This window comes from Bison bison, unplaced genomic scaffold (genome assembly GCF_000754665.1).
Source record: "Bison bison bison isolate TAMUID 2011002044 unplaced genomic scaffold, Bison_UMD1.0 scf7180017864078, whole genome shotgun sequence".
NCBI lineage: Eukaryota > Metazoa > Chordata > Mammalia > Artiodactyla > Bovidae > Bison > Bison bison.
The window spans coordinates 182339-191738 of record NW_011494650.1 but is presented as its reverse complement, the minus strand read 5'-3'; positions in this window follow the sequence as shown (position 1 = coordinate 191738).

The following is a 9400-nucleotide window of genomic DNA, read 5'->3' as shown; positions in this document are numbered from 1 at the left end:
CCAAGGCGGGGGGTGCGGCCCCGGTGAGGTTCGCTGGGGTCCGGAGCTGTGGCGGGCGGACGAGGGTGTCCCAGGTGCGGGTACCCCAGGGTGCGGCGGGCGCAGAGGGACGGCCGCTGGCCAAGTGACGCCGAAGCGCCCCCTCCGCCCCGCCGTCTGCACCGCCGCCGATCTTGCCTGTGGGGTCGCCCATGAGATTCTTCCGATACCATTCTGTACGGTGCAGTTGACATTTCTTACGTGTCAGTGTGGATTTGGTCTAATTTTACCTTCCCAGGAAAGATTTCACTTTCCCTCGATTCTGAAAAGTTACCGACCATTGTCTCTAAAATATCGGCTCTTCCATCCTATGGGACCTCCCTATGTGTCCGTCAGATAAACTGGATGGCCTGTGTCCTCCATGTCCCTAAGATTTTCTCTGTTTGCTCTGTCATCTTAACCTCGTAATTGCTCAGTTCGGTTTCACCATTATTCTCTTTAGCGTTTTCTAACCTGCGTTTAGCCTGTTCTTCAGGCTTTTAAAAAATGGTTATTACATAGACAATATTAATTTCCAGAAGTTGTAGTATTTAACTTCCATGTTGGTACGGATAGAATCTAACCAGCCTGAAACTCTCACAGCAAAACACAGAAGCCCACATCACTCTGTGGTCACAGTCTGGATCCCTCAACACCAGGGAACTACAAAGGCTGAAAGCTCAAGCTCAAGAGCTCTCAGTTCAGTCCCACCTCCCGCCTACAGTTCACTCCCTCAGTGCTCTGCTGCAGTAGTTCTCTGCCTCCTGGCTCCCTGATCCCTGACTGTGTCACCACTCTGGCTTCCCTTTTGGCCCATCCTCATACTGAACTCCCGTGGACAGGACAGTGGTCTCTACTCCCTTGTCTCTAGCTCCCCTCCATCGTGTACACCTGAGAAAGCCCAGTCTGGATGAACCCCACCGTTCTCCATGACAGGTACTGCAGAAACCACATAACTAAGCTGGCTAGCTTCACTTTAAACTCAGATGGAGCACTATACCTCCTTGGCAATCCTGTGATTTTCCTACAGAGGGTAAGTCTCCCACCCTCCAAAGTGAACATAGGTATTTCTTAGGCCTCTCTAGTAGAGCCTCCCTGCTGGCTCAGATGGTAAAGAATTCACCTGCAATGCAGGAGACTCAGGTTCCATCCCTAGGTCAGGAAAATCCCCTGAAGAAGGAAATGGCAACACACTCCAGCATTCTTGCCTGGAGAATTCCATGGATAGTGGAGCCTGGTGGGCTATGGCCCGTGTGGTCATAAAGAGCTGGATACGACTGAGGAACTAAGCACAGTTGAGCCTCCCAGATACGAAAAAACCCTTTTCTTAGCACCAAACCCAAAGCCCTGCCCATATCCATCCCTGCCCTTCACCTTCCCTCCTGAAAATGGGCAGGCAGTGTTTCCCTGCTCCCAGACAAGGCAGGCCCTCCTCTGATGAAGTGGAATCTACTCCCTCTTCCATTCTCAAAGATTTTATTCAGCTGTCTCCTCTCCTGCATCATCTGTTTGTCTCTCTGTGTTTTATTAATATTATTTGGATGTGTATACAAAGACACTCTGATATTTCTCATTATAAACACAGAACCCATAACTTCCCTGGTGGTCCAGTGACTAAGACTGCACTACCAAAGCAGAGGGCCCAGGTTTGATCCCTGGTTGGGGAACTAGACCCCTCATGCTGCAACCAAGATATCCCATTCCATGAGTAAGAGGTCACAAGCTAAAAGCAAAGATTCCACATATGGCAATAAAAATAAAAGATTCTGCATGTTGCAACTAAGACCGGGCACAGCCAAATAAATAAAAATAAATATTTAAAAACAAAACACCTCTTTTGACTTCATTTCTTCCTGCCAGGTCCTCAGGTCCCCAGATGACCATTCTTCACAAAGACTTGCCTGCACCTCATCATCATATTGAGGCTTCCCTGGTGGCTCAGATGGTAAAGAATCTGCCTGCAATGTGGGAGACCCAGGTTTGATCCCTGGGTTGGGAAGATCTCTTGGAGAAGGGCATGGCAACCCGCTCCAGTATTCTTGTCTAGAATTCCATGGACAAAGGAGCCTGGTGGACTACAGTCCATGGAATTGCAAAGAGTCTGACACGACTGAGCAACTAACACTTTCACTTTCATCACCATATTATTTTGTTTTATTGAAGTATAGTTAATTTACAGTGTTGGAGAAGGAAATGGCAACCCACTCCAGTATTCTTGCCTGGAGAATCCCATAGACAGAGGAGCCTGGCAGGCTACAGTCCATGGGGTCACAAGAGTTGGATACGACTTACTGCACTGTCTCACCCCAGAGATCCTGCCACATATACCACAAAAACCAAACATCCCCCAGTGACCTTGGCCCCACTGTTCCAATCACTCCCTGGTGGGAATTCAGGCACGTGTCCACAGAGGTCACAGACAACATACATACGGTTCTGTTATGTCCCATATATTACCCTTTCATGTCCCAAGGAAGACATTTTCTCTTAGGGATTTTCATTTAGTGTATCTTTAAAAAATCTTGTGTTAAACTTGCCTCCATCTTTTTCTTGGGTAAGGACAACCCAGAAATGGCCCTTTTGTGTCTGTGATGTTGCCATTCACAGCTTTTCTTGATAGGCCTAGTACAATCTTGAGAACAGGGTTGCTGTATGCTGAATGTCAGATGGTAGCTCTTAGCTTTGCCTATCTTGGGTAGTTATGCTGTGCATTTTTTATTGGTGTACCATGTTTGATTTGTCCCTAATACCTTTGAAGTTTTTCTGAGAAATGAAATATTGCAACATGAACTTATTAAAATATATTTTAAGCCTTAAAAAAATTACAATGTTACATTAGTTTCAATTGTATAGCAAAATGATTCCGTTATACGAATTTTTGCAGATTTTTTTTTCATTATAGGTTATTACAAGATATTGAGTATAGTTCCTTATGCTATACAGTAGGTCGTTGTTGTTTACCTATTTTATATATAATAGTTTACCTATGTTATATATAGTAGAATCGGTTAATCCCACACTATTAATTTGGGATGAATGGATAAAGAAGATGTGATATATACACACACACACACACAATATGGAATATTGGTGCTGTGCTAAGTCATGTCTGACTCTGTGTGACCCTATGGACTATAGCCCACCAGGCTCCTTGGTCCATGGGATTCTCCAGGCAAGAATACTGGAGTGGCTTGCCATTTCCTTCTCCAGGGGATCTTCCTGACCCAGGGATTGAACCCAGGTCTCCTGCATTGCAGGCAGATGCTTTAATCTCTGAGCCAAAAAAAGAAAAGCTGCTAACTAATGTTGGGGGTTTGGGGGTAGGCAGGTGTGCTCAGCCAACGCAACAATAAAAGAAAAGAGCCTAAAGATTAGAAGAGAATAACCTGAAGTATCAAAAATTGAAGATAATATCAAATTCTACACAGAAAATATACAGACAACAAAGTATCAGAACCAGTAAGTTCAATAAGATCTGCTCACAAAACCCGACATGGTTCTCTACAGTTGAGAAACCACCAACTGGAAAATATGATGGAAAGTGAAATGCCCTTCACTTCACCAACAGAAGCTATAAACCATGTGGAAATTAAGCAAATTAAAAAAATATAAAAATCTTACAGATGACACTTAAATACTATATCAAAGTACCTTAAGAGAAAGCCTAAATAAATGGAGAAACATACTATGTTCATGGACCAGATGGCATAAAACTGTAAAGATGTCAATCCTCACTAAAGTGGTCTAAAAACACAAAATATTAAAAATCTAAATTCTAGTAAGATTTTTTTGAGTACTATGAAAAACATATTTTAAAAATACACGTGGAAGAATAAAGGTCTACAAATAGCTAGTTCAGTTTTTTATTTTTTTAATTTATTTATTTAGTTGCAGCAGGTGGAATCTAGTTCCCTGACCAGGGATCGAACCCAGGCCCTCTGCATTGGGACCGAACAGTCTTAGCAACTGGACAACTAGGGAAGTTCCTGCTAGTTCAGCTTTGAAGGAGGACATTCAGCAGGCAGGTACTCTACCAGATGTTAGGAGCTACTCCAAAATAGTGGTACTTGATAGGGAACACAAATAGGCAGATGGGACAGAAAAAAAGAATCAGAATCTCACTAATGTATAAAAACTAATGGGGAAAGATTGATTATTTAATATATTATTTTTAAAAATATATTCTTTCTTGAGGAACTATTTGAAGAAAGAGGAAGCTGGACCCACATCCAATATGTATAAAATTGGATTCCCAACAGATTATCTACATAAATATGAAAAGTAAAAGAAAGTAAAACCAAAATACTAATAGAAAAAAAATATAGAGAGGTGAATCTTTATGACCTTGGAGACGGTAAGTTCAGTTCAATTCAGTTCAGTTGCTCAGTCGTGTCCAACTCTTTGAGACCCCATGGACTGTAGCACACCAGGCCTCCCTGTCTGTCACCAACTCCCGGAGTTTACTCAAACTCATGTCCATTGAGTTGGTGATGCCATCCAACCATCTCATCCTTTGTTGTCCCCTTCTCCTCCTGCCTTCAATCTTTCTCAGCATCAGGGTATTTTCCAATGAGTCAGTTCTTCACATCAGGTGGCCAAAGTATTGGAATTTCAGCTTCAGCATCAGTCCTTCCAATGAATATTCAGGACTGATTTCCTTTACACTTGTCTGGTTGGATCTCCTTGCAGTCCAAGGGACTCTCAAGAGTCTTCTCCAACACCACAGTTCAAAAGCATCAATTCTTCGGTGCTCAGCCTTCTTTATGGTCCGATTCTCACATCAATACATGACTACTGGAAAACCATAGCTTTGACTAGACAGACCTTTGTTGGCAAAGTAATGTCTCTGCTTTTTAATATGCTGTCTAAGTTGGTCATAGATTTTTTCCCAAGGAGCAAGTGTCTCTTAATTTCAGAGCTGCAGTCACCATCTGCAGTGATTTGGGAATCCAAGAAAATAAAGTCTGTCACTATTTCCATTGTTTCCCCATCTATTTACCATGAAGTGATGGGATCAGATGCCATAATCTTAGTTATCTGAATGTTGAGGTTTAAGCCAGTTTTTTCACTCTCCTCCTTCACCTTCATCAAGAGACTCTTTAGTTGCTCTTTGCTTTCTGCCATAAGGGTGGTGTCATCTGGGTATCTGAGGTTATCGATATTTCTCCCAGCAATCTTGATTCCAGCTTGTGATTCATCTAGCCTGGCATTTTGCATGATGTACTCTGCATATAAGCTAAATAAGCAGGGTGACAATATACAGCCTTGACGTACTCCTTTCCCAATTTTGAACCAGTCCGCTGTCCCATGTCTGGTTCTAACGGCTGCTTCTTGACCTGCATACAGATTTCTCAGGAGGCAGGTAAGGTGGTCTGGTACTCCCATCTCTTTAAGAATGTTCCACAGTTTGTTGTGATCCACACAGTCAAAGGTTTTCGCATAGTCAATGAAGCAGAAGTAAATGTTTTTCTGGAATTCTCTTGTTTTTTCTATGATCCAACAGATGTTGGCAGTTTGATCTCTGCTTCCTTTCTAAATCCAGCTTGAACATCTGGAAGTTCTCGGTTCACGTACTGTTGAAGCCTCGCTTGGAGAATTTTGAGCATTACTTTGCTAGCGTGCGAGATGAATGCAATGATGCAGTAGTTTGAGCGTTCTTTGGCTTTGCCTTTCTTTGGGATTGGAATGAAAACTGATCTTTTCCAGTCCTGTGGCCACTGCTGAGTTTTCCAAATTTGCTGGCATATTTAGTGTAGTACTTTCACAGCATCATCTTTTAGGATTTAATATAGCTCAGCCAGAATTCCATCATCTCCACTAGCTTTGTTCCTACTGATGCTTCCTAAGGCGCACTTGACTTCGCATGCGAGGATGTCTGGCTCTAGGTGAGTGATCACTCCATTATGGTTATCGGTGTCATTAAAACATTTTTTGTATAGTTATTTTGTGTATTCTTGCCACCTCTTCTTAATATCTGCTTCTGTTAGGTCCATATCATTTCTGTCCTTCATTGTGCCCATCTTTGCATGAAATGTTCCCTTGGTATCTCTAATTTTCTTGAATATTGCATCACACAAAACGCTCCTCTGCATACTAGGCTTGGCTTAATTGTTCCTTTTCTGTAGGCACTGTCATCATTCTGTCTTCCAGGTGGAGACGCTGAGCACAGAATCGAGAAGCTTGGCCCAAGTCACCCTGCAGTCCTCTGACAGGGCCAGGGGCTCAGCTCCATTGGTTCTAGGAAGTTTAGAGGTGACTGGTGGCACCCACACCCACTCTTATTCCTCCCCTGCAGAAGGCTGGCTGCTGAGATGTTAAACAGCCTTCAGACATCCTTTGATTTTGTGTCTGGAAAATAAGACAGCCTGACTTAAAAAAAAATTTTTTTAACAGCATTATTGAGATACAATTTATTTATTTGTTTCTCCTGACTCCATGGAATTTATTTCATAAGTATGGGAACAGAAGCAGGTATTATGGTATTTGTATAGCTATCTTCTGCAAATCCATATTTCTTGCTTTTGAATCATATAGATTTTTCTTTTTTTTTGGCTGCACTGGGTCTTCATTGCTGCACATGGGCTTTCTTTAGTTGCAATGAGTGGTAGCTTCTTGTTGCAGTGGCTTCTCTTTTTTCAGAGTGTGGGTTCCAGAGCACAGGCTCTGTAGTTGTGGTACACCGGCTTAGTTGCTCCGAGGCATGTGGCATCTTCTCTGACTAGGGATTTAACTCATGTTCCCTGCATTGACAGAGAGATTCCTTTTTATTTTGAAATAATTTAAAATTTACAGGTAAGTTGCAATAATGCAGAGAACTCCCAGATAACCTTCATTCAGGTTAATCAATTTTTAACTCTTTCCACATTTATATTTCTTGTTTTATCCTGAACCATCTGGAAGTAGGTTGGATATATGGCTTGAAAATAAGTTTTTAAAAAGTTCCCTTCCTTCATTTGATCATTCATTGCATTTCTTCTTTTTTTTTCTTTTTTTTTTTTGAGGAGGTGCATTTTCATTTTTAGTTTTGAAAGATATGATTTTTTTTTAAGTTTTCGGTATCTCCAAATGCTTGTTTGTGAATGCTTACTTCAGTTTGCAGTATTAGTAGTTTCTTCTGCTCCCTTTGAACTCTAGTTACCTTGGCCTGCCTGCACTCCCAGCTCCATCTCCTTTGTTCATGGAGATGCCCAGCATCTCTGTGCAAGGAAATGGAATGTTTTCTCATTCATCTTTACACAGAAGATAAGAGCCCTCTGGAGTTCCAGCGCTGGAGGAGACTCAGTTGCCACCACTATTCTGGAGTCACTCGGGCCTAATCTGTCGTTTCCATGTTGGCCAAGGCCCCAGAGCTGCCACAGCATCATTTCCAAGTTTGAAGCTTTGGTTTCTATTTCTCTCCTCTTTTTCAGCCCTGGGGGTGCTCCCTCTCTCCTTGGTGCTTAACTGTGAATTTTCCTACTGACATTCTTGTCCCAGTAAACCTGGCATCATTCATTTCAATTTTCAAAACTAGGACCAAAAAAAAAAAAAATTAGGACCACTTGAAAGTTCCTGCCTTGCTAGCTCCTCAGGTACCCTCCTTGGCTGAACTCTATATCCCTTTGAGATAAAAAATAAATAAATAAACTTTCATTTTACAAATGCAAACACTAGGGCTCCAACCAAGACCATAACTGCCATCTGCAGACTCTACCTGTGGTTTGGTAGGGGAGGTGAGCCAGACCATGGTGGAGAATAAGGCTTGAACATGCCCCATTCAGGACTACCCAGGTGGCGCTAGTGGTAAAGTGAAAGTGAAAGAAAGTGAAGTTGCTCAGTCGTGTCCAACTCTCTGCGACCCCATGGACTGTAGCCTACCAGGCTCCTCCGTCCATCCATGGGATTTTCCTGGCAAGAGTACTGGAGTGGGTTGCCATTTCCTTCTCCATGTGGTAAAGTACCACCTGTCAGTGCAGAAGATACAGGAGACGCGGGTTCGATTCCTGACTCAGGAAGATCCTCTGGAAAAGGGCAGCTTTTTGGTTGTGTCCTCAGAGTTGACAGGGCTAGTCACCACTCTGTCTCTTCTTAAAGGGTTGTCAACTACAAATTGGACTTTTCATCTACCTCTTCAAGGATTAAATCATGTGCTACTGGAGCTGCTGATTTTCAACACCCTCTGAAAAGAGCTGAGAGTGGAGAGCAGAAATGACGCTCTCTGTGCTCTGGGAAAAACTGGCAGAACAAGTCTGCAAGTAGATATTTTCAGAAGATGATTTCATGAGCCCAATTCTTGTATCTCCTCATATCTAGGAAAGCACTAAAATCCTTCATGGTTCACAAGTCACTACTGCTCCTTGTGACTAGCAGAAACCTTCTGCAACAAATATGTGCTTTGTCACATATACTCCCCCTTCACCAAAATCACAAATACATTGACCTTCTCCTTTCCTCTTTGGAGCAATTTCTCAGAGCTATCTGAGATGCTCTCTCCCAGGCTGTACTCCTCATTTTGCCCCCAATAAAATTTAACTCACAACTCTCACATTGTGTAATTTTTTTTTTTTTTAAGTCTGCAGGACACTAATCCCATCCTAACCTAAATACTTCCCCAAAGGTCCAATTTCCAAATAGGGTCACACTGGGATTAGGGTTTCTACATAAGAGTTGAGGGGTGGGGCACATTCAACACGTGATTTGTCTGACTGTATCCACACTGATGGTGTGAAATGGCAACTTTGTGGCTTCCACTTGCATTTCCTTAATGGCCAGCAAAGCCCAACATCTCTTCAGGTGCTCATCAGCATTTTATATTGTTCTTCTTTGACATAATCTATTCAACCCCCTTGCTCATTTTGTGGACTTGTCTGCCTTGTTTTTCACTGACTTTGCGGGGCGAGGGGAGCCGGAACTTGCAGAGTGTTGAACCTGAACCACGGCAGTGAAAGCGCCGAGGTCCTAACCACCTGAACGTCAAGGAACGTCCCTCATTGACTTCTAAAATATCACTCCATGGAGATAAATGCACACCCCGTCAATTTACCCATTCAAACTGAACAACTGAGAGGCGAAACTCGCTCACATTTTTGTGCAGGCGAGCCTCGCGGCCCAGAGTCTGCACTCAGCCCCTCCAGCGCCCCCACACCCCAGAGCCGACCGCGTCTCTTCGGTCCACAGCCGCCGCGGAAACCGCAGAGCTGGCCGCGGAATCCGCAGAGGTGGCCGCGGAATCCGCAGAGGTTTCCGCGGACGCGGCGCCTGGGCCTCGCCCCTCCGACCGCGGAGCACCGAGAGCAGTCCTCCAGCAGCCCTAGAGCGGCCCGTGGAGAGGCGTAGGGCGTGGCGAGCGTCGCCTCTCAGTCGGTTCTGGGAACCAGGCCCTGCTTCCGGCTATTTGCGGTGC